The sequence below is a fragment of the Lepisma saccharinum genome, chromosome 10, assembly GCF_977018435.1.
Source record: "Lepisma saccharinum chromosome 10, izLepSacc3.1, whole genome shotgun sequence".
Lineage (NCBI taxonomy): Eukaryota > Metazoa > Arthropoda > Insecta > Zygentoma > Lepismatidae > Lepisma > Lepisma saccharinum.
The window spans coordinates 38,855,214-38,882,163 of record NC_139238.1 but is presented as its reverse complement, the minus strand read 5'-3'; the positions used below and the strand labels follow the sequence as shown (position 1 = coordinate 38,882,163).

Below are 26,950 nucleotides of genomic sequence, written 5' to 3'. Positions count from 1 at the left end.
TATCAAGGCGAGATATTTTTTCCTGCACGTATCCAACTTCGCAGCACAAACGCATGCCACCTTCATTTTTTTGTTATTTTAATTCGCTTTTCTGCCTGTTGAATTGAACTGCAACGGTGAACTGATGGGAATATACGAAAGCAACAAGCACGTTCGTGCCTAACCACTCAGCCACAGGGGCTAGGTCAGAAGTGCTCTTTGCTCGAGAGTCCAATTAGAAATTCGCAAAACTTTCTGCAACCCGCGGGACAGAGTGAATATCCATCGATTTTTCAAAAGAAAGCCAACCCTAGTTTCTTCTCCCGCGCAGTGTCCACCGAAAGGTCAAAGCATCACGACCTTCATGGACTTTGTAGTACGGGCTGCGGAGGAGGGAGGTGACAACTTTTCTTGTCCCTCCCCGTAACAACTGTAGCAGGTGTTTGAGGACTGCAAGCAGGACACGCTTTAATGTGTTCACAGAGCCCCCTAGATTTCGTCGTCGCAATCCAATTTCACAATGTCTTATGGTACTTTTTGAGTTAAAAGTCTCATGGTTTAGTTTCAGTTCTGGGTAACGACTTGGACGTTGAAGAAAGGCCACCCTTCTCAAGGTTATAAAGAGGATGCTAACTATACGGATGGTTCGATTCCCTTCAATGAATGAATGAATGAAATAAAATTGTTGGGTACGTCGACACATTAGGCCATATTTGAACCCTTCAATGTACACAGGAAAATATTCCCTTATCTAAAATTCTTACTGAAAATGTTAAAACAAGGGGTGTAAAAAGTAAAAGTGTAAGGTTGTAAAGGGGCCTGCACAAGACAATCACAACACACTAAAAAATAAGAATTTTCTAAAATCTTCCTCACAAACAGTGAAAGAGACCAGTTCTTCGCAAAAAGCTAAAAACATTAGATAAAACACTGTTATATGTCCCAACAGAGATGACAAACAATTTGAAAACTCCCTCAAAAAAAGGTTTAATTTGGTACCCCTTCCGTTCCAATATATGGCATAGAAACAAGTTCAACGTAAAGGATGGGCATGGGCGTTCTTTGTGAGCTTCCCTTCACCAATTTCATCATATCACCACTCATCCTCATCGTCGCGGTTAGCCAAAAGTGGCAGAAAAGCAAAGCTAAATAACAAAAATCAAATCAACGTGTAGGATTATTCATTCCGCTGTGTTAATATGTACAGTCACCGGCAATAATAATGGGACACATAAATCCGGAAATGTTGGCTTCCCTGCAGCGCTTTGTGTGTTACCTAATTCTACGGACCGCTGTAAGAAAATATACTATTGAATTTTGCCCGCCGCCGTACTGTTACGCAACACACACAACGCATTACAGGGAAGCCAGTATCTCAGGATCGAGGTGTCCCATTTTCACTGCAGGAGACTGTGCCACGTTGAAAGGTGCATTTCCGCGATTGGTTCCGTGTATAGTGGGGCGTCAAATCAGGGCCGGAATCAGGTTGTCACTAGCAGCGGTGTTCCAGTAAAAGCCCAAGAACCAGAAACAGAGGCAAGATTAAGTAGGATGTCCAAGGTGCTCCAGATGAGGGTGTAGCTACCGTATTTTGGAATATGAATGAGTTAAAATGTTTGGATGCGGCACATAAGACCATATTGCACCCTTCAAACTATACGAGGAACATTCCCATTAACTAAAATCCTTACCTAAAAGTTAAAAAAAGATGTTCAAAAAATTCCCCCGAGATAGGTTAAAAGTGCAATGTTGTAAAGGACCTGCGCAACACACAAAACACGTTAAAAAGGTAAGGAGACACTAAAAAAACTTCCTCACGGACAGTGTACAAGGCCCGAACTTCTTAAAAAGTTAAAAATACTACCTAAAACACAGTCATAATCTCTCAACGTGGATTACAAGTTGTTGGGATATGTAGCATATCTGTACCGTGCATTGGAACAAAATACGTTTCTATGCTATATTTCGGAAGGGATGCAGGATTATGTTGCATTTTTGGCCTCCTTTCTAATTCATCCGACAATTTTCAGTTCTTTATTGAACTGCTATACATAATCTTTCTTAGGATTTCTTACTGCGTTTAGATCGTCGACGGTCGTTTCATGTACTTTTATTAATATTGGTTTCCACTAAAATTATTTTTTTAAGTGCAAGAAGACCTCTCTTGGCTACTGACGCCGGAGAAGTTAAAACTAATATTAACTGTAACCTTTCCCTTGGTTTCAACAAATTGTAGCACCGCACATTCGGTTCTGTTGAATTATTCCATTCTTTCACAAGTACGAGGGTTGACATGGCAACCCAGAAATAATTCGACAATCGAAGGATGTATTAAAAATTTGTTATATACAACTGAAAGAGTATCCATTATGGATATTTTGTTGGTAGGATCCATGAAAGAAAACCCAAGCAACCCTGTGACATACACATGTGCACATGTTACAAAAACATTGTCTACAGCACAGCACGATGCCATCGATGTGGAAGACGTCGAATACCGTCGGCAGCAACATCCTCTTCACCACGCCTGACGTTTTTGAGATCTACGACGTGCCGTTAGGGAGAAGCGTCCAGATATACTGCATAATGCAATCATACTCCACGACAATGCAAGGCCACATAAGGCAACTTGTGTACGGGACCTAATGAGCCGATGGGGATGGGAAGAGTTGGAGCACCCAGCGTATTCACCGGATTTGTCACCGTGTGATTTTGACCTCATCCCAAAGATGAAGGAACGATTGCGTGGTACACGATATGCGACCTGCATGGACATTGAAAATGCTGTGCGACGACAGATCACCCGCAGATCACACAGGTTTTTGTAACTTGTACATTAATACATGTGTATGTCACAGGGTTGCTTGGGTTTTCTTTCATGATTCCTACCAACAAAATATCCATAATGGATACTCTTTCAGTTGTATATATATATTTTTTAAAATACACCCTTCAGTTGTCGAATTATTACTGGGTTGCCATGACTTACTCCCCATGCCATCTGTGTAAAATTCAATAATTTTATAGGTATTAAAAATGACATTTTTATGAAATTTAAGTTCTTAAAAATAATTTATACCTCATCGTCTTCCAAACCTTCTCATGACGATCTTTTATGTTCTTTAAAAAATTATAAATCTTTTCTTCATTAACAATACAATGGGCCCGAAATTAATTTCCAATTTCTTCACCAGGTGTACGAGGATTGTGCGGAAAGTTAGTCATTCATGGTGAACATCTTGATAATCGGTCACGTGGCCTTGATGCAGCCAGTCCCGCGGGACTATGCCTTATCCCGGTTATCTCTGGAGCAAGCCAACGGAAACAAGTCTCTGCACAAGTAGTGCCGCGAGACGGCTCCGCCAATGAACACGTGAGAGGGAACGGTATTGTGTGAAGGTGGGAGAAAGCGACGGCAGTTACCAGCCTTCGAGCAGCGTATACTGCTTCGATCTACCCACTCCATTACCCTTCCCCCTGCTTTCTCTGCCGCTATGCGCGGCCTTGCACCAGATATATCCGGGATATATACATTGGTCGAAGAGATGCAGCTGAGCGAGGTTGTGTACGCTTTCAGAATAATTGTGTGCGTACTTACAGTGACAAGCAAATTAATAACCGTAACAACAAAGTAAAGGCCTTCTTTTTAGAATATAATAGAATAGAAAAGTATTTTTATTTTTGCGTGTAGCAGTGTAACTGAGTTAATTTTTTAGTTAAGTAACCGTAGTGGCATGGATGTCCGTCTACCTTTGCGTCCAATCATCGCGATTATCCCAAAGAGGTAAAAAAACGACCTACAATAAAAAAAAGACAATACAATTGTAACAAAGCAACTGAGTCAAGTAAACGCTAGTAACTTTTGGGGCTACATAACTGTCACCCAGTCGATTTTCCAACATTGAAACTTCCGTTGTTATCGACAGCAGAACTTGGGCTTTAATGACCAGTACTCGAATAACTTGTCAACCAAATTACAAGCTGAAAGAGAAAACTAAATCCACTCTGCTCTGGATGCGTGAGGAACATTGGATTAGAAGCCTCCATCAAATCGAGATAAGAACCTCAGTTTATCCGAATACCTGCGCACGGCCAAGGAGCTGCAAGCGAGCGTCTGATTGGTTACTCCTTCCACGAGATTTCACCGCTCAAAGAGCTTTTGCGCGGTTAATTACCTACGTAGTTCAATGGAAAGAAAGAGCGCATCTCTTACGGAAGCTGCTGCTTTGATGCGTTCGCTGTCAAAGTATGCGATCCCGAACAGATGCTCAACAATTCCGCAAGATAAGGGAAGTGCAATAATTAATAGCAGAGCTACGTGGGGGTGCAACCGACTACACGCGCGGGGGAAAAATATCATGGTTGTTTCATTCCTCGCCGTTACTCTTCGAAAAAAATGGCGGTGCGGGTTACGGTTGGAAGGATATGGAACTTTTGTAAATCGAGAAATCGTGGACCCACTCTGGAGCCGGGCGAGGAATCGCGGACCCATTCCGGAGTCGGGTAGAAAATCTATGTATGGTTCAGATTTTACCATTGATTGTCTATCCTACATCGAATCCCAGTTTCTATTAGACGATCTGTAGATACACATAACTTATTACAAACCCAATTTCGGCCGTGTCCGAATGGTGCAAGACCGTACTTGAAGCGAGCATCCTCCGAGAACGGTCTTGAAGTCGTGGACTGGAAGTGAAAGTCTTTCTAATTGCATTTCAACTGCAGCGCCACATAGGATCAGTACGTAGATAAAACTGAGGACACGTTGTTTTCCCCGCGTTATAAACACTTGTTTTTCACCATAGAAATCACATAGCATTTTCATTATGTTCTTACACATACATTAGACAAAGTAGTAAATTTCTTCGTCAGAATAGTCAAACATAGATGTCCAACCCTTGCAAACTTCTCCAAACACGAAATTCTATCCACTTTACAAATTCATGACCTTTCTCTTCGCCGTCAACTTTCAGACTTAACATTTATTTCTTTTCAGAATCATGACTGAACACTTTTTCACCAGCGAAACCTTGCCACTTCTAAATTCAGAATCCCACGTACCAACAGCAAATGCAACAACTTCCTTTACATTAAATCTTCAAGGCTTATCTTTAGGAAAAAAAATACCACTTCTCTACAGGCTACAAACCGTTTACAACTCATTAAAAGACGCTCCGGGCTTCCATTTATCGAAACAGACTTACAGAACGGCGTGCATCAAGCAGCTGAAGAGTAAATAATGTTGTTTTAACCCTACTTGTTATTATATATGTGTATACGTGTGTGTATGTGTCCCTCTTATTATTTTGTTCATTTCTTTTCCGGTTGATATCCTGATGTAAAATGGGTTTTTCTGTATTCAGGATTTTTCAAATAAATAAATAAATATCCACACATTAGAAGAACTTTAACCAACAACTTGCTGGCCCATAACGTATATTTAACCTGTGTTGCTGACTTTCTACCTCCGTGATTCTAAACAAATGACCGAGTGCGGAAATCACGTGATCTAGTCAGCAACGATTTGTGCTGCGAGCTGTGCACTTGCGTACCTCTGTACTTGGCGCTTTCGAATTGTACTAGGTGACGTCACTTCCGTCAAGATCATACTTCAAGTCTGTACTTTGTACCTTTCGGACAGAGACTTCATTCCTGGCGTCAATAGAATACACTACACAATGATCAAGCATTAACGCGACAATTGCTCTTATCTTGAGCTTCTTTCAATCATTCGGGAACGGAAAACTCATAGCCAATCGGAAAAAAAGCTCACCCTCTTCTACTTGGAAATAGTTTCGTGCCTCGACGGAGATGGCAGCAGTGAAATTACGATTACTACATCCATTGCCTTTGATTCGCACCAACTTTCGTTGGCAATTTTCTGATCATTCGCAGAACAAATTATCCTTTATCAATGCGTTTGACAGAGAGCATATTACCAGTAGCCACGTTCGAAGACCGAGTACTCCTTGTAAGGCATACGACACGCCAAGTCTCCAACCGCGAAGGAGGATTAATAGTAGGGAACACTTGCGAAAATGACACAAGATGCCATGTAAGGTAGCAGAACACGGTAACTCTGCATCCGGGATGCCTGAGAACCAGCTCCTGTAGACACGACGCGACGAAGAACCGGAGAACAGATAATCGATCTCTATATTCGGTCCAACTCCCGCTGCGTGTGTGTACGTAGCGGTGCTTATGTATGTTGTTTCCGAAAGTTTTCGTGACTGGTGCCAATTTAATCTTCGAAATGTTCTGCGTATATCATCTGCGACTCTTGCCCTTACAGTGGAGACACTGCGGTAGTTCAGATGTAACTTTAACCTCGGGTGCAAGAGGTGACCCTTTCTCAAGACACCCAAATGTCAACCTCACTTCCACGTAGTACACCTAAACTATTGCAGACAAATGAGGTTCTGACGTCTGGATGCACGGTCAGTATAAACTTCCATGGGACTTGTGTTGTGTGCTGTCCATATGTGTTTGTGATTGTTCATCCATCTTATCATCTACTATTCCCTCTTCGCAATTAGCCAGAAATGGTAGAAACCCGAAATAAAATCAATCAAATCAAAGTAACTTTAAACTGTATTGAGCCTATCTAAGCATAAAGTGGACTTGAATAAACAAACGATTCATATGTTCTTTATACGAGGGGTGTTCTAAATGGGGAGAGAATCGAGATTAGACAAAATAAGAATTTGCAGTATCTCGGTCTCGTATATATTGGGAGTTCGAGACATCATGTCACCGCACAAACTTTCACAGCTGTCATCAAGGCAAACAACATTCGACGTTATGAACCCTCAGGAAAAGAAACTGAATTTTATCCGATTGATTTGATTTAGTTTATTTTACTTCGCGTTTTGTGCCTCTTGGCTAATTTGCGAAGATGGGGATGAGTGATGAAATTTATGAATGGACATTCACAAACAACCAAGCCCGAGCGGGATTCGAACCATGGACTCTTATCGTCGCAGCGCGATGTGATAACCACTCGGCCACAGGGTCCGGCAGGAATTTTATCCGAGTATATACACATCACACGTTGGTGTTAAATGAGCTTGCTACCGAATAAATTATCAGTTTGGTACGCATCGACAAGTAGAATAGCAAAGAAATTTGTAGTAGGAAAATTTTAAAATATCATATCAAAGGCTCGAAGGAGATCAAGACTCTCGGATAAAAACTCTCGATCTCGTGTCAGTCTCGGTACCATCCCTATTCAAAAAGTATCTGTGTAGAACAGCGACTCTTTCTCTCCAAGCCAGGAAGCGCGAAGTCCTGGGGTACACAGGTGGAAGAGAGACATTTGTGATCTTAAAATTTTAAATAATGCCATATTAGTTTCATTAAATTGCTCGGTGCATCTGTGCCGCGTATTTGAATACATGCAGAGGTAAAATTCTCCCGTTTCGCCAGAGCGCGTGTTCTGGTCCGACAGTCATGCGGGAGATACGGGTGAGTTCGATTCCAGAGAAAGGGGACCTCGGGACTTTTCCTGTCAATGTACAGTCACCGGCAATAAAAGTGGGACACCTAGATTCTGAAACCCTCGCTTCCCTGTAAAGCGTCATGTGTGTTGGCCTAACCTTACGGCGGTGACAGAAGTTGCCGTTGAAAATTTATTTAAAATCCACTCATCGTCGTAGAGTTAGGCAACACACATAACGCCTTGCAGGGCAGCGAGTATTGCAGGATCACATTTTTATTGCCAGCGTCTGTACCCGAATAAAGCCGCTCTGGGGATCACCCATCATCTAATCAATGCGTATCTGCGGGAAACTCCAGGGTAAAGACTGCTGGAGAGTGACACGTGCCTTGACAAATCTACAAAGCTAACGGAATTCCATAAGTCTTAGGATAAAACCAATTAGGATCACACCACCGGTACAGTCTACAGCAATGGAAACAGAATCCCAAAATTGTCCACGACTCTTTTTCCTACAGTTTTCTTCTACATCATGTGTTTTATTACGGAATGAAATTATGCGCATTGGCTTTTTATCTTCTTGAAGCTCACATCGTGAAGACAGTAAATGAAAATGGCGATTGCCAATTTGCCTATTATCATCTTTGCTGTCGCCTGTACCTGTGTTGTATTATTTTCCTCACCTCTCTCGAAATATGACCCTGAAAGTTTTGTGCCCTATCTTTAATTCATTCTCTCTTTCTCTCTCACTCGCTCTATTTGTGCATGCGAACCGGGACAAATTTTATCCATGCAAGTATGCTAATCTGTTCAAACATACAATATCCAAAATTACTTCACAGATTCTGAGATTTCCATAAACCTACTCTCCATCCACAGAAAGATCGAAGTCAATGTAAATAAAAAGAACGTGACTTCTGAGGAATAGTTACTATCCTATATATTAATCTGCCGTTACTTTGCCCAAAAATATTTTGCTAGTAGCTGTACAGCTCATAATATAAGGTCCCATAATTTCAATATAGCAGCTCTGTTTTTCACTTACTATACGCGTAGTATACTCCCAAGCACAAGATCCCTGTCCAGTTGACATTGAAATAAGTAGGATCTCCACACAAGCCACGTGTATTTTTTCATGCTGAATTTGTTCTTCTAACGGGCAGAGAATAGTCAATTTCCTATTCATTCCCTCTATCCTCAGACGTTGACACTGCCCTGATAGATTCACTTTGTCTCGTGCGGCCGCCCCTAAAGTATTTTATCATGACCCTCCTGTGGCAGACGCTCCAGGGGTCCATACGTTGCAATTTTTTATTGCAGCAGTCACTGTCTCATATCTAATCCACATTTATTGCTCCGCTCATCGACCTATCGACCCAACCAGTCCACCACAGTTGGACGTAGAAGCGTCAGAAGTCGAATTCTGGCATCTTTACAACAAGACAGAATGTTGGTGGTTAACCATATGATATCCTTTGTTAAGCCATCCACTAGCCACGTTTCAACTTTGGAGTCTCAGTGGTGTGTCACTCTCTAAGCGTGACGACGAGGATGAAATGATAAAGCGGACCAGGCGTAGTCAACCTGCCTCATTCGTGGAAAAGTGCTCCCGTATGTACGTGACTTTCATTTTTGTTATTTAGCATCATTTTCTGTCACCTTTGGCTAATTGCGACAATGGGAATGAATGATGAATTAATTGTTTTAAGGACCTACAGTTGAAACTTGGATCCGAACCACTGTGCAATGTGCCTCCAGCGGGAATCGAACCCGTAACCCCTTGATAACAATGAGAAGACATTACAACTACGCCACCGGGGAGTCCCTAGGATGAGTGATATGATGAAACTGATGAAGGGATAGTAACGGACAACACCAATACCAAGGTCACGATACGAACCTGTGCTAACCACTCCGACACGGAGGGCGGTTCACTGAAAACATGCTTCCCTCAAAAAATGGAACACCGAAAAATACTAACTTTAATGATGTCTCAAGGCTGAAAAATTACAGATCAAGATGAAATAAAAACGACTTTTATTCACAGTACTGACCATTTTCCACTCTTTTAATAAGCATTTCCCACGCAGTTTAACAACAAAAGTGAGAACTTCGTTACTGCATTTTTCACAGATCCACCAGGACAATATAATATTTACTGCTTCTGCGCCATCATCATCTGTCCTCTGTATTTACAGCTTTCTTAATTTCCTCGTTCTAATCTGTCCTCTCTGCCGGAACAATTTGTCATGTAACAAACAACCTACTTTATTCTTCGAGACGTCAAGGCATTTTTCCTTATCTCTCCACCCCCTCTCCCTCCCCCGGGCACCGTCTGGAGGTAATTAATGTCAAGAAAACGATTCTTTCATTATTCCGCAGTGATTTCACCCTTCTTCCGAAAACTTGGTTGTCAAGGAACTTTTATATTTTGCTCAAAATGCACTCTACGTGATTGGATTTTGTTTCCGACTATTACTTTTGCGAAATTTCCGCTGAAGATTGGCAAAAAAAGCACCTCAAACCTATTCTCTGTCCATTGTAAGAACGAAGTCAATGTACACAAGTCACTTGATTTTGCTTCAACATCGTTCTTACAGTGGATGCAGAATAGATAGGGTTTGAATGATTGATTGATATGGTATATTTTACCTCGCTTTCCTGTCACTTTTATCGCGAAGATGAGGATGAATGATGATACGATGAAGGGGACACTCACAAATAACATTCATGCCCAGGCCGAGATTCGAACCCGAGACCCCTGGGGTCGTAGCGCGCTGTGCTAACGACTCCGCCACGGAGGCCGGCAGATAGGGAACATAAGCGATTTCTTCCGTATTGGTTTTCTTAGATAAACAGAACCAACCTTATTAAAATTTTAACAAGTTACAGTTTTGGTGAAAGGCTTCAAAATGGGAGTTGCTGTATGTATTAGTTCTATTAGGTCGCTTTTCTGCATCATAAGTATAATCGCGACAATGAGGATGTAAATCTTTTTTCCTTATTTAGTGCTATAAACCACAAATTTTCAAGATTTGTAGTATGATACAATTCAACACCAAGAAAAATTACAGCTGTAGTACACTTGACTAAATTGCCATTTTGTTGACTTAGCGAGAGAAAAAAAAAACAAAAGTGCCTCTCCCGGTCTGACAAAGTGTGTTACTGACACCTGTGACAATTCTTGCTGGCTCCGTTAATTCAGAGCATTCGGTTTCCTTTGAAATCTTAATTTATCAATTCTTGACGAAAATACGCAAAAAAAAGAACTGTACATTAATTAATACACAAATTCCTAAAAGCAATATGATTCCTTGCTATCCCTAAACCCGAAGGTTTGGTGCTGCAGCAGGCAAATATGTCTTTGCCTGGGAAGACCCATCGACTCTCGACTACACCAGATAAACTAACTATACATGAACTTAATTTCTTCAAGGTTCCACCATAACCATTCAAGGTTATGTTGCCAAACCACATTTGCTGACTTCTCCAGGTATTTTAAAATAATTTCCAGTCAATGTTATAATGTTTTAACTCACTAACATACGTATAACTATTAAGTCTTCAATTATGCATGCTAATGGATTAAGCACTTTCAGGATTGTTGAAATATATATATGACTTTTCGATCCTAAGCTGATTTCCCGAACTTTTTCAGTAACTCGTACACCACCAGACTAACGAGAACGTGATTTCGATTAAATAAACATTTCACAGGCAAATCTAAATACAATAGTCTACATTTATCCGTTTCGTATTATTTTAGGGTTTGTAACTAACTTCCATGAAAGTTAATTTAATATTCTCACATAATATTGACTGCACTGCAATACAATACCGCCAGATACCTTTTGAATGTTGAATAATTGATTTTTGGATTAAGTATTTTGAATGAGCGCGGGTGCAGAAGCCTCCCGAGTGTAGTTCGGTTTGAAAAGCGACAACTGAACGCAACAACCGACTAGATAATTTTGTTTTGATGGATTCAAGTGCGTCAAGGGTATTTGGACATTTGTTTTGAACTCAATGTCGCCAAATGCAATTACTAAATAATTACAATGCTATAAAAAAACTTTGATGGGGCATTGTGAGGTTTACGCTTTGAGTTGTACCGTGTCAGGTTGATTCCACATGCCCGTCAATTTTTTCTCTCTCTCTGGGCACGTGTGTGTGCATATGTACACCCAACGGAACAAGTCACTAGCAAGCGAATAACCCATCACAATGTTAATGATTTACCTCATTGTGAGGCGCATGAATTAAAAAAAAAAAACTCTGCAGGAGGAGCACAGTATATGTTTCACATCAACAATTACTTAAAACAACACAGCATGTAGAATGAAAATTAATGAAAATAGCGATGAACAATTTGCCTACTACAGTGCGTACACTTTAAAACCAGCCCCGAGCACAAATATGAGCAATGTTACAATATAGTGATCTGCACATTTAGTACCTTAGTTTGTGTATATTGTTCTACTTTGTTGTTCAATTCTTTCATAACTTATACTCCCCTTCCTCCCTCCTCTTCTTCCCCCTCCCTTTCCCTACCGCATTGCGTATGTGTCTGCTGGCCATGTGTTGAGTGCAACTTCTCTAAATCAACTATGGCGACGTTGAGGGAATTTTTTGGCGACAGGATTATTTCACAAGGACTATGGCCCGCCAGATCTCCTGATCTCTCTTATGTTTTTTTGTTTTTTTAAACAAACTGTTTACAGACATAATCCACACACCTTAGAAGAGGTGAAGCATCACATCACTGTTGCCATTCAGAATATTACCGCAGAAGTACTCCATAAGGGTGCTAGGAATATGGCAAACTGTCTGGACATGTGTATCCTGCAAGAAGGACGTCATTTCCAACATTTTTTGTAAGGTACTAAATGCGCAAATCACTATATTGCAAGATTGCTCATATTTGTGCTCGGGGCAGGTTTTAAAATGTACGCACTGTATTTCTTCGCGGTTGCGCTGTCACGGTATTATTTGGACATGCAAATCTCTGTCTTATATTTTAGTTTAATTATGTATAATTTATCAACATATTACTGATGTATTGCGTGATATTTGTTTTTGAGGTTTGATTTGTTCATAGCTATCTGTCGGCAAAATGAAGTTCGAGCGAGACAACGATAGTTAGGGACAGGTTCTGAGTCACGGCAACGATCGTCAACAAAGTTCATTCTTTACGTCGCACCAGTACAAAAATAGACCTTATGAAATAACTCAGTTTCCAGTCGACGGATTGAACTGAAATTTGGACAACCGAAGCGGCACGTTATAAATGGTTTCTGGATTTAATTTCCAGGAGATCAACTGAGTATCCACGACGTAAGGGAGGATTGGTTTTTAGTACGCGATTCATGGACCAACTACGGGCCCCCAAGACAGACACCAGAGAAGCGAGGACTTGATCCCACTGCACCTACTTGAAGACACGCCTTGACCGTGTTGAAACACAATAGGCCCAGGGTGAATGTACCCTGCTGGAAGAGAAGCGACGCTCGTTTTAACGCCTTTCCAACTGAAATTTTCGAATCTGGTATAAAACTGCGGGAATCCGAGTTTTAAAGACAGTTTGTCAGGATTTTTGTAGCGATATCACCTCTGCGCTAAACCTCCGTATACTTATTGTCTTCATGGACTTAGTGTTTTTTGTTTTTTTTTGCGAACTGCCAGTGAGTTGATTCGCGTGTGCTTGATTCTGCGAGATCATACGCAGTGAATTGTTTTGCGAAACACGGACAATCAAGAACTATGGCAGGCTAAGATGTTAAGAGGAGAAAGGGACGTCGGGTTCCCAGAATCCCTAACGCCGCCAACACCATCCGCCGCGACGCTACAGCCCGAACACCCAACGCCCAACTGTAACGACGAAGAGACGCCCCACGCCTGAGAGAGAATTCCAAGCCGACGCCCGGCGCTTGAGAGTTTTCCAAGTCGACGTTTGAGAGATGCCCGCCAGAGGAAGCAGTGGACCAGAGAGACGCCCGAGGAGAACTAGAGGACGCCCGACACGGGAAAACGACAAGTCAGGGGCGCTACCCGAGGAACGAAAGTGCCAAGTATGATCATCAAACGCCCATCGCCGCGGTTGCTAACCGAAGAAACATTTTCTCGTAGCAATGAAACCAAGTGTGATTAACCGTACCAAGGAAAGATGCACTACCCGACGACGTAGCAGAGTCTGGTACAGTATTCTTCTGACGATTCACATCTACGTGCGAATGTATTGTTTTCTGTCGTGGCCCTACCACAAAAGCTTAAACCATATTGATTCGCGGTATTACGACGTGACTCGGAATTCCAAACCTAACTTTTGTGTCTTGTATTTTGAGTAGTCGTTATATAATAGGTTGTTTCATGTTTATATTTTTTAATATTTTTAAATGTCAGTATTTAATGATAAAGCACGTTTATTGCGTTAAATTCCATTGTAACTTGTCAATGTGTGCTTCACTGTAGTTTAAATAACTTATCGAAGGTTGACTGTTTAGTCTTTTATTTGTGAGTAATGTATGTTAAATTGCCCAGGCTCTCTCTGTTGTAGAGTGGCAATGTAATGGTTGCTCGCGCCGATGGTTAATTGAAGTAGTCCGGCAGCTGGAGCCTAATTAAGTATTGCATCACGCAGCAGAGCTGTGATTGTTTTGAAAGGACGAGAGCGGCTTGTTGCAATTATCCTCGTCCGAGAAATTTGGTAAATTTCATACTTGCGGTATAGATGCGTATGTTCTTGTGAACGAAGGTTCAATCAAGCCGACCTATTTTTCTGATGATTGTTTTTCAAGGGCTGGCACGTAATGATAGTAATGAGCACAGGAACAGAAAGATTAATGACCTAATTCAAGTTCATGTTAAACAAAAAAAGAAAGAGTACGTTGATTAAATACGAGCCTTGTATGTATACTTTCATGTTGATATTCCCCATGAGAATGAATGAGTGAGTGAGAGAATAAACGAATGAGTCAGGGGGACCTGTACGGTGTTTGTTGTGTAAATATTTTGATTCCAATATATATATATATATATATATATATATATATATATATATATATATATATATATATATATATATAACTATATATATACATATATATAGTTTGTACGAGTTATTATTTGATGTTTAGAGGTACCAGGTGTATCAGGTACAATGCTATTTGCTGTGTTATTTTTAGTGCCGACAGATATCAGGAAAAATGAAGGTGATATATTTCTAGGTATTTTATTCCCATTCCCGTATTGAAAGGGTAGCATTACCGTTCAAGACACGAACTCAACCTGTATCGTTTGCTAGCGCATAATTGGCACTTCCTGGCATTTTATGCGCTGGTAGCACGTACATTCAGGGGTAAAATAATTGAAGTTATGTAATCGTTAAAAGAAAACAAAAAACACCTACAATTCGTGAACTTACAATCTGTTGCAGCATGGTAGAAATTAAGAAGCAATATACAATGCAAAGATATTTTTCAGTTTGCTTTCAGAGTTTTTCAATAAATCCGCAAGTGCAGATTACATACAGGTGTTTTTTGAGAGCGTTCAAAATTCAAGTCTTCCGCATTTTTTCACTTTATACACCGAAACGTGTGTTCCTTGAGGAAAAAAAACTTTCAAAGTCCGGCTAATTTATTATGATAACCTTGCCGAGTTTAATATAGTGAACAACTACACATAAACTATTCCAAACTGCAATTTACATTTCATGCGTATTGACTTAAGACTGCCAAAAATAAAATCAGAACATGAAAATATACCTTTAATTATTTGGATTCGTTAATATGTGGTCAAATGATTGAGAAAAATAGGTAAATCAATGAAATTAGTAACTCGTCAGCGAATATATTTCGCGAGACCCATAGCATACGCCAAAGAGAGGCCTAATTCATTTGCATAATTTGCACTTCAAATTTGCTGTATCTAGCATTTACGATTCTCGGGATATTAAGAACAGGACATCACATGCACGTCAAATAAATATCCAGAACTGGACGTTGCATGGTAGCCAAATGGTTAATCAGAACTCGACGCCCCATGCACGTTAAATAGATATCCAGAACTGGACATTCCATGAACGTCCAAAGGATATCCAGAACTGGACATTCCATGGACGTCCAATGAATATCCAGAACTGGATATGCCATGGATGTTCAAAGGATATCCAGAACTGAACGTCCCCTGCACGTCCAATGAATATGCAGAACTCATGTACGTCCAAAGCTTAACATATCGAGCGCACATGGCGAAAAAAAAAAGCAGGGGAATTGAAAAAAAAGCAGGGGAATTGAAACATCGACAGGTCGAGTCAATGTTCCATGGAAGAAGTGCTCCCGTGTATGCATCTCAACGAGAAACCAAGTGTTCTTTGGCAAGTTTCTCCCCAGTCGGATGTCTTTGCCGGAGTGGTGAAAGTTCCCGAAGCGGTGAGAATTGCAAAAGGAATTTTCCTTTAAAAGCCTTTCTCTTCCTTTCCCCACTTAGCCATTAGTTGGCAAGGAACGATCGATGCATTTCCAAGGCTTCCCCGGAGTGTTAGGAGAGGACGCCACTTTCCACAACGCTATTTCGCATCCTTTACCACCACCCGACGAAAACACTTTGACATATTCAAGTCTGTACGTACTTAAAATCGTACACGCCTTATCTAGGGTATTACGCCAGAACAGGCGGCTCAACGTCAAATCATCTAACCCCCTGTGTGATTTTCTTCCTCCATGAAGGGTTGCCAGTCACCCTTCTGTCACGTCATAATCGACAAGCCTCTGCTACACACCCTGGGTTTCTTCTGTTCATTCTTTCTCTTGCAGTGTTGACGGTCAGGCATCTATACTATTCTCTATTACGTCAGAATCGGCGGCTCGAGGTCAAACCTCGATTCCCCACCCTCTGTTGCTTCTTTCCTTTCTCCCTCTTTGCAGTGTTGCTAGTCATGCATCTCTATTACGCCAGAATCGACAACTCCAGTCAAGCCACTGCTCCTCACTCCTGGTTGATTCTGTCCCTTACGACAGTGAATAAAGATGCAACGTGGTATTTTCGGCCACGTATGGAAACTGCTTTCTCACCGTCCAGCCTAAAGGTAGCGGATATATTTAATTTACACTAGGTATTGGCGGGAGCAGTTCGGAGTAAAGCAATAAGAAAATGATAACTTGGAACTTCAACCAGACGCAGAGCTTCTCCAGTGAAGAAACCTTAAACGCACAATAAATTACTGCAGTGCATACTCTTTCACCTGTTCCTATAACACATGCTTCACAATAAGTACCGAGTGAAAAATGGAGGACGGCGTAATGGTATCGCTGTCGCCTTGTTAGTCAGGGGCGCCATGTTCGACCCCGGTAAAAGCACGTTGCACAGTGCTTTGGATCTCACTTAAAATTTTAGGTCCAGTCCAAATCTGAGCATAATATGGACTTAAACAAACTTGGACTTTAAAATTGGAAGAGAAGACGATGTTATTGCCCATGAAATGAACTAAAACCCATTTTTCATCCTTGCCATGTTATGCATTGTGCACAGTTTGTGTTACAAGTCTACCAGGATGTTCACCTTGACTTTCCAATATTTGGTAACTGCACTTTTGCTTGTCGCTGTACAACTAGCTTGTTGAAATTATGATACATTTTTTTAGCATAGTAGCGAGTCCATGCTGGGGTTCTCACGGGAACAGTTTTCATCGAGAGAGAGAGAGAGAGAGAGAGAGAGAGAGAGAGAGAGAGAGAGAGATAGAGATAGAGATATCCACATTCCCTTTAGGTCCACAAGGTCACATACATGAAGAGACGGTACAGTCACGGACACTTCTGGGTTGCAACTATCCTACTGAAAGTCAATGAGATTATTAGAACCCAGAAGTGTCCGTGACTGTACAGCATAGTGTCGACTATATTCGGTCACAGCTCCCCGTTGCTGAATACATGACAGTACTCTCACACCCTCCTTGCTGCAGGAAAACCCGAGAGGAGTATATCAAACGGGTGCATCTGTCTAGTTTTGCGTCGAATGCTGCCGCAGAACACAATGACACGGAAGCTTGCGTCATTCAAAACGCCTGGTGACAACATGACAAGGTCGTTGTCGTGGGTGGATCCCAGGCAATGCTCGGGAGGAGGAGAAGGTCCCGAGAGCTATGTTTACGACACTGCAAACAAATCGAAAAAGGGACAGCCGGTGGACTGTAAAACGTCGGCTGCCGATCCCACGTCGATAAATGAACGAATGGTACATTGCCCCTGGGTAATATCCGGACGGATCGGCCATCGTGCTGTATGTGACAAGAGGCACGGACGATTATATTTTGCAAGGGAAAAACTTTTTCACCGGTGGAATCCAAGCGCTTGGAAGGCTCTTTTGGAATAAGCCCTTTAACACCCGCAATCACACAAAACGTATGTTTATATGCTTACACGGCTCCCAGGTCGACTTTTCGATCTCGCCACCAGCGTTCGGGGGTTCGAGCTAGGCCTGTGCATGGGTGAACTTTGTGGGTTTCCCTTCATCAATTTAACCTAATCATCACTCATTATCATAGTTGCGATCTTCATTTCACGAACAGTCAATTTCATCTACATCCACACATCTTTATGCTTGTATTCTTCCAGCAATGTGTGTGTGTATGTATATATATATATACACATACACACACACACACATATATACATAAATATACCTATATATAATATACCTATATACATATAATATACCTATATATATATATAATATTTATTTTACTTTGACTTTGTTCAATGTAACACCCTATACTCCATTATTGCAGATTAGCGAGGTTCTGGCGTCTGGGCTCACGCTTCTGATTATCCTTTTAATAAGTCATCGTATCACCATATCTTCGCGATTAGCCAAAAGTGGCAGAAAAGCGAAGTAAAATGCAGCATCATTCCATTTAACTTGCCACCTATGTATACATGCACTTACTCGAAATTCTCCATTTTTTAAATAGTTTTTGTGTAGTTTTCTTCACTTCAGAGGGCATTAAGCTATTATTTGCATCATAATATTGTTTAAAGGAAATACTACGAGTATATGGCTTAATCATCGCATTAAGATGATTAATAATAATAATAATAGCTAGAGTTAAAAGATGAAACTGATAAAGGGCGATTCTAAATTAGTTACCTAAAGTTATATTTAAAGTAGCATTAGCAATTTTTTCTAAATACATTGTATAGAGCGACCACAAGGAAAAAACCTTGGACGAAAAGTCCCCGCGCAGCTTTCCCTTCTTCCGTTCATTTCGGGCCATAAGGAAGCATGGTCTACTCTCCTCCTCCCCTCCTCGCGGGAGTACGGTGCACAGGAGTCGCGGTTCTGCGCAGGTTTTTTGCTTGTGGTTCCAGTTTTAAATCTACGCCATCAGATGTCACTCCACTCCAGTCTGCTTCATTGGACCGTTGACATGGAGACATGCGGTGATTGGAAGCGGGGGCAGTGTTGCCTGTGGTTTCACGAAACACAACCTACAGTAATTGCACCGAGCGACTATTCAGAACAGAGTATGGCAAAGCAACTCATCAAGCTAAGACCATCAAAGACTCGTATGAGCCATTTGTTCAGACAGATGGTTTCCCACGCCAAGAAAAATGGTCAGGGGTATGTGGCGACAAAAATTAAAACCATGAAATCATCTGCGAAAGAAAGAATCATGGTAATGTTCTGTAATTTTGGGTCAAGCTATCCCTTGTGCATTGCAAAATGTAGAAATGTATCTCGATCGCGTTCACGGTTGGAGATGTGGTCAGCACCATGTTCCAGCCGCCTGAACATGAACATTTTACTAATTTTCTTAGTCAGTTGCACTTTAGGACTTGAATATCTTGTATACCATTGTATTTTTTCTAAATTTTGTGTCGCGTTTCTGTTACTTTCGGCCAATGTCGACGATAAGTGGTGGTTTGTTGAAATTGTTGACACTCACAAAACAAGAGATACCTTCTACAGTGAACTATGGAGAGAGCCTAAAGTAGGGAAAAAAGCGGGAGTGAGCAAAAATTACCACAAAAAGGCACTTTTAAGCAAGATTATGCAAATTAGGCACTAAACTTCATAATAGGCATTTATGGGAACTATGAAGATGTCAACCTTATCCCACTCAGAAATTATGCGAAACCCGCCAATGATACCTCCCCAATCTTCGAAGACCAATGCTAAACCCCGCTACCACAAGGACTGTTATGGCCAAATGTCAACATTGCCCGAGCAGCTGAACGCGAAGTCTACTAGCAACACATACTTACAGGCGTATCTAGGCTTTCAAGAGACTCGCTTTGAAGCCACCTCCTTTCCTTAATATCGCCGTCGAAATCACTTCAGTTTAATAAGGTACTTGGACTTGCATGAATTCCGGACCGGATCTTTTGTTTATGCTGCCCCCCCCTTCAAACGAAGGTTTCATTACAAACAAACGATTTCGGCTCGGCTGCACACACGACAACATAAGCTCCCCTTTGGAAAGCTAATGAATTGCCTTCCCAGTGGACTTTCTTCAACAACCCCCCCCCCCCCCCTCTCTTGCTTTTGCTGGCTCGTCCTCCAAGGAAGCAAAGTTTCGAGTTCTAAGCGGAACATAATTCATATGTATCCCCGGTGGCAGGGTATCAGGCATTTCCTGAAGAAATTTCTTGAGCTATGCGCACACGGAGATGACCCGAATAGGATCGGACCGGTGTGGAACGTTCAGTCGTGAGTATTCGGGACCGTTCGGCTGTGTTTCCGAACACTACGCTGAGTGGTTCTGCTGCGCGCGCATCTTTTAGAATTATGGTCGGGTCAAATCGGGCCGGTAGAACGTCCAGTCGCTATAGCTCGACCACAAGGGAAAAAACCTTAACTCAAAAGCGTTCGCGCATTTTCCCTGCCGTTATCGGTCCTCGGGGCAGTGTTGCCAGGTCAGACTTGAAAAAATCGGGAGATTGTTCCTTGGGAAACCAGAAGATCTGCTACAAAATCCGATGATCTAATTGTAGCGGATGAACGACCTTCTCGGGGGCGGCATAGGCTTGCGCACTGGGGGGCAAGAGGATGTCTGCAGATTTTTTTCCAGCGAGGGGGAAACAATGTATTTTTATCAGGTGGGTAAACGAGGCATATTACCCCGTATAGCCTAATGTTGCCCTCTCAGAAAACACCACTTGAGTTTGAAATTATCACGTTCCTACATCCCTATTATAATAATGGATGTAAATTACTGTAACTGAAATCAACTCATACGTCTGAAATAATAAGTACTTTTATGTCAACATTCATTTTCCAGAAGGGGAGCGGGTGGCGACCATCCTTGCACTTCCTTCTGGACGTCCATGCCGCTTTATAATTTTGTAGAAAATTAAGTATTTAAGTATAGAATAGTATATTAAGGATAGAAAATTAAGTATTTTCAAGCCGATGAAAGTTCCAAGCAACTACGGGGAAGTGGGTGCATTATTTCCTTTGTAATTGAACTGTGCCGTTTCGTTCTCTAGAAAATTTCTTGTTATTAACACATGCTTTATTCGTCCGTTATGCTGCCTCTATGTTGCTGCATTTAATATATAATACACACACACACACACATATACATATATAAAATAATTTGCCCACGCTACGAAGTCAGTATTTCTACTTAGTAAGGCGAGGACGTTTCACTGTGTTTGTGTCACTTCATTCATTTCATCAGTTTTTCATTCATCCTTGTTGTCGTACTTACCCGTAGAGGCACAAAAGCGACGTAAAATAACTAAAATAGAAATAGATTTTCTGGTGGGATAAAATACAACCATCTAAAAATAGTAATGTACATGGACGTCCGCAGGATTTTTTCCAGGCAGGGGCAAGGAAGGCACATTTTCTCCAATAATAGTGTTGTTCCCTCAAAAAACATTGCTTAAATTTCAATGTATCATATTCATGCAATAATTAACACACATTATTGCAGCTGAAATGAAATTATATGTGAAAAATATATAATTTTTGGTTGACTTTCATTTTCCAGGGGGGCCACGCCCCCCCTTCGGGACGCCCATGGTAATGTAGTAATAGTAATAAAATAATAATAATGTCCTAGCACATCGTTTGGCATAATTTCACAGTTCAAACAGCACTTTTCATGGCTGAGTGGAGTTAGGACGTCGATAGGACGTCTGACTATCACACCGGGTTTGGTAATCACAGGGAAGACCCCTGGAGAAAGAAGGATGCCGGAACGTGGTACTGTTAACACAATCTCTACGTGGGTTAGGTCGAGAATGATGCGGATACCTTCATGGCACGAGGACAATCGCACGTTATGATTAGAACGTCAACAAGGAAGCACCCCTAAAGTTCACTGGGGCAGTTCCTTGTGCCCCGGGCGCGAAAGGGGGTGTTTTTTTAAAGAGTTAAACGAAGACCGGAGCAGCTGAGCTTCTAATGAGCATCGCACAACATCCGAAGGCGTGGAAACAAGGAAACAATTGTGGAACGACGGAAGTGAATGAAGAGCCAAAGTAAACTCTACGTTCCTCTCAGCGACTGCTTTGCGAGATGAACAGCGTTGCCAACGACACAGTGCAAAAAACCACTAAGAGCATTGGAATTAGCTTTCTTAAGTGGTACTCACTGGAATTTACATCCCGGAATCAGCTTGTTACAGCTTCACGACGTTCATACTTTTTTCTTAATCTTCTAAATATACAAATTCCACTTAACAAGCGTCCACATTATTGTTACTACTCATTTATCTCTGTACGGCTTCATTTGTATTGTTGCTGTCATTGCTCAATTTCCACTTTCGTTAGTAACATCCTAATAAACGTTTTTTTGCACGGGTTTCTAATACTACCGCACTTACCACGAGCTACGTCAAACCTTATATAACATTTATTTTTATAGCTATTACTATAGAAGTGTTTCCATCAGCTCTTTTGGTTTCTTGATAAAATGTTTTTACAATGTATTGCATTACTGCAATGAAACGCATCAACACAATGAGCGTGTGATTTCTATTGAAGGCTGACTGATTGATTTGGTTTATTTTACTCCGATTTTTTGCCACCTTTGGCTAATCGGGACGACGAGGATGAGTGATGATGATATGATGTAATTGATGGAGGTACATCCACAAAGAACGCCCAGGCCGAGATTCGAACCTGGGACCGCTGGCGTCGTAGCATGCTGTCCTAACCACTCCGCCACGAGGTCGGCTCTCAAACATGGGTCACATTTCCATCTCCATAGGCTAATGACACCAAGTATGGGCAATGCCCTCTGGAAGCAAATCGTCTTTTCTGGTTCTTATGTGCGCTGTTTCTACAGCTATTAAGAATGAGAAAAATACATTTAGTTGACTAAATATCTACTAAAAAAGTGCTCGAGAACCACTTGGCACCTGGGACAAAAAAGTACCATGGTACAAACTCTGAAGGGAGGAACACACAGTGAACGGTCGGCACGGCACTGGACTAGCCAATAGTTGCAAAGGAACTCAAGACTGCAGCCTGTGCGAAGGGAGAACAAGTAGAACAGAAACAAAAATATTGGGTGTATGATAAATACTTGCGAAGAGGAGTGGATACCATTAACCTGGATCGGTATAATCGAGAAATGGGTACTCTCTTACATTTTGTACAAAGGGTTATTCTTCACTTACTGACCATATTATCTAACAACACAGAAACTGGGTATAGTAAACAGAAAATCTTTACCAAGTGGTCTAGGTGCCACGGGTTGTTCTGGGCGAATAAGCATTACCGGTTTTAATTCTCGGGGAGGCATTCCGACCGCGTGAGCTGACGCAAAGCGTACCAAGTCGAGCTGGGAGCTTACATTCGGTCACTTCCCATTGAATCCCTAAATAAATTTGCCGATGCCGGACTGTGATGTGTTGTGACGAGCACTACGGACCTTTCTTAATAGTCCGTCACCCTGACTTATCTCTGCACTTCATTCCCTGAAGATGAGAGTGACGTGAGCTCTCGAAAGCCTTTCCGGAAATAACCTGGCTGATTGCCTGAGAAAACCTCTTCAACAGTCGTCGCCAGGAAAGCTTCAACAATTATTTTACTTTCTTAATAGATTTTGTAGCCTAAGGACCTATTTATGTCGTATATAGGACATAAAACTCGGCAGTTCTGACGCGGTAACATCAACTGAACAGGTCAAAGGGAAGATGAACGCCTGCGTTCCATTGTTCAGCTTCAAGTCAGGGCAGCATCAGTCAGACCACACCTAAAAAAACAGTAATATTTTCTTCCAGGTGGCAACCTCACTTCCTCCTCAGTTGTCACGTGGAAGAGCAATCTTCCAACAGCAGAAGAATCCGAGACTGTACTCATCGATCTCAAGAGTTTCAGATCCGTTTTCCTTTCGCGCGGGAAATTCGACAACGCGATTGCCACGTTGTCATCGAGAGACTGACAGGGGTGTTTAAACAAGATTTCACTTGAATAGGTCGTGGAACCTGGGGCGACAAATACGCTTTAGCGATATAATTCTGAAGATGGCAACACCAGCGACACGACGAGTAGCTGAAATAATCATCGAGGAAAACTCGGGAAAAGACCAACACGTCCAGTTCATGATGAAGTCTATCCACGAAACTTTCGTGAACAAATCATCGGAACAGAGGGAACAATGAAGGGAGAGAAAACGAACAATAGATAACCAAGCGTACGTGCACAACGCTCAGCAAGCAAGCTGAGCAGACGATCTCTGTTCATTAATCTACGCGCACAACACAGCTCATTATTATTTACAAGCAAACGGAACATTGCCATTAATTTTTAAAATCTGTCCTTCCGGAGGAAAACTAATTAAAAACAAAAAAGGAACGATGTTAATTATGAACGGAGCGAAAATAATAAGGATTAAGGATGAGATCGTTGGGAAGTTTCCTTGCACAATAACAAAGGGACAGAGTTTGATTTACTACAAGCTGGGACTACGTTTACTGCGCCGAGTAGGAATGGGCGATAGGGAAGTGTGGGCATCTCGCAATATCTTGTCAAGACAAGGCACATGCACCTGTATGTGCGGACGTACCATACATAAATCACTAAACAGGTTGATTTTTAAATTTTACTAATCGCGACGTCGAGGATGGCTGGCGGTAAGGTAAAACTGATACAGGGGGACTCGGAAAGTAACACGCATTCCCAGCCCGGAGACAACTCGACTTGTTCGGCAAGCATTTCAGCAGAATCCTCCAGATCCCAGACTCTCATATTCATAGCCTTCATCATCAGTTTTCAATATTATTTTCTTTCAACGAAGTCATCCAAACATATATTCTCTTTCTATTTTGTCCCATCAACATAAGCTTCTGTTGTTGGTCTCTTCCTTCCTTTCTTATGTTCCTTTCCACATACCTCTTTTTTTCTCTCTACCCTCTTCACGCCTCTTTTCCTTTCCACATTAGGGTGGATCGAAAAACCGTTTTTTTCGAAATCGGTCTGAGGCTAGTGCTTAAAGTTTGTGGTTCGTGGTCCTTATAACCCATATAAAATTCCAACTTGATCGGATATTATCTTCAGGCTGCGCTTTTTAGTCAAAATTTTAAATTTTTATGTAAAAATGTCAAAAATTTGCAATTTTTACTGATGGTTTCTCGATGTTTCTGGAGTGATTTAATGGCAAAAAATTACATATATTGCTTGTATGTTGCTTAATATTAACGATTTAGTGTGTTTGAATCAGGGAAAATGGTTTCTTAGTTCGCCAAAATTCGTCAAAAAATGCCAAATATACAGAAATGTTACGGATGTTGGGTAGGCAATAACCCGCTATAATTACTCGACCCCACCGACTTAAAATTACCAAAAACGATAAGGTAATAGGAAAGGAAGTAAACTGCAGCTCTTAGTTCATCGACTAATCGACTATCCAACACTTACCATGAAAAGTGTGTGAACTACAGTGCCTGCAAATGCTCTCTCAAAATATCTGAAATGGAGAAGGAATTTTTAGAAGACCAGAGAACAGACCAAAAATGTACATTCGAAGAGAAGACATCCCGACAACGAAAAGAAATCTGAAAAAAATAAAAAGGGAAGAAACCGAGCAGCTTAGCTTTGAAAAACGTATAGAAGAGCGTTCGTCGTGAGAAGTGCGGCAAGTGGACGAAGCTGAAAATGTCGAAGACAAGGAAGACTTACCTGGCGATGATGAAGATGGAGAATTAATTCCACAAAAGAAGAAGTTTAACTCAGGAACAAGTAGTCAGACCAGGGTCAATCTGAGTTCGTTTTCGCGTGCATGTGAGAGGGGAGGTGTGTCAGACAGAGTAGCTGCACATTTGGCGCCAAGTCTTCTGAGTGATATATATAAAACCCTACCTCAAAAGGAGAAATTTAACATTGTTATAGACAGAAACAATTTCAGGCGACTGGGCTCACGAACGCTACAAACACTACAAGAACAACAATGTCCCCAGAACAAGAAAATTTTGTCGTTGTACTTCGATGGAAGGAAAGATTCTACTTTGGTGAACGAGACATGTGAAGAGACTGGAAAAACGTACCAACGGACTTGTCAAGAAGAGCACATTTCTCTCATCGAGGAACCTGGTTCCTTCTACCTTACCCATGTTACGCCCAAAACAGCCGACGCAGAAGGAGCAACTGCCGCTATTTGGAACTTTCTCTGCGAAGAAGGCTTAGATTTGACGGAATTGTCGTGAATAGGATCCGACGGAGAGAGGAAGAACACGGGGAAGTACACCGGCATCATCCGGCGTTTAGGAGAATATATCCAGCGTCCTCTCCAATGGATTGTGTGTCAATTGCATTCTAATGAACTGCCCCTAAGATTCATTTTTGAGGAAATTGACGGCAAGACATCCGGCCCGAAGGGATTTCATGGCGACGTAGGAAAGAGCTTGTCTACCTGCCAAGACCGGCCCATCGTCCAGTTCGAAAACATTGAAGCACTGCTTCCTGATATTGACGTTGATGTTCTCAGCAAAGACCAGGCTTACCTCTACAAAATACCTCTACAAAAGGGCCCGGCTGCAAACAGTGGAGTGTGTCCACATGATCTTGCGATGTGTCTTCCTGGGCCCATACACCATGCTCGATGGCTGACTCTTGCAGGGCGCATCCTTCGACTGTATGTAGCAACGTCAAATCCATCACCTGCTCTTAAGACATTGACAGAATTTGTCGTTAAAGTTTACGCTCCCATGTGGTTTTACATCAAATGCAATGGAACTATCAAGGACACGTCAAAAAACCTGTGGCTAACATTACAGAAAATGGAGTACTTACCAAACGATTTAAAGACTTTCCTCTATGAACGTCTTCAAAATCATGCTTTCTGGAGCATTCAGAAAACATACTTGTTGGTATGTTGGCAGACAGTCGCCCAAATGTGCGTCAAAACACGGCGAAGAAGATCGGAAGCAAGAAAAAGCCAACCAAACAACACCATTAGAAAATGTGCACCCCCAGTGATTAACTTTAATGCCAAAGATTACACAGATTTAGTGCACTGGGAAAAAGAAGAAATAACATCGCCTCCAGTAGCACACTTACTTACGAATGAAGACTTAGAAGAGATCACAGC

General features: G+C 41.6%; 1 protein-coding gene across 1 annotated transcript in view; it reads right to left on the bottom strand.

Moving 5' to 3' along the window:
• The window catches only part of LOC145994072 (26S proteasome non-ATPase regulatory subunit 1-like), a 241,049-nt gene that overhangs the window by 37,009 nt on the left and 177,090 nt on the right, over nt 1-26,950 (bottom strand). The gene's annotated exons all lie outside the window — the stretch shown is intronic.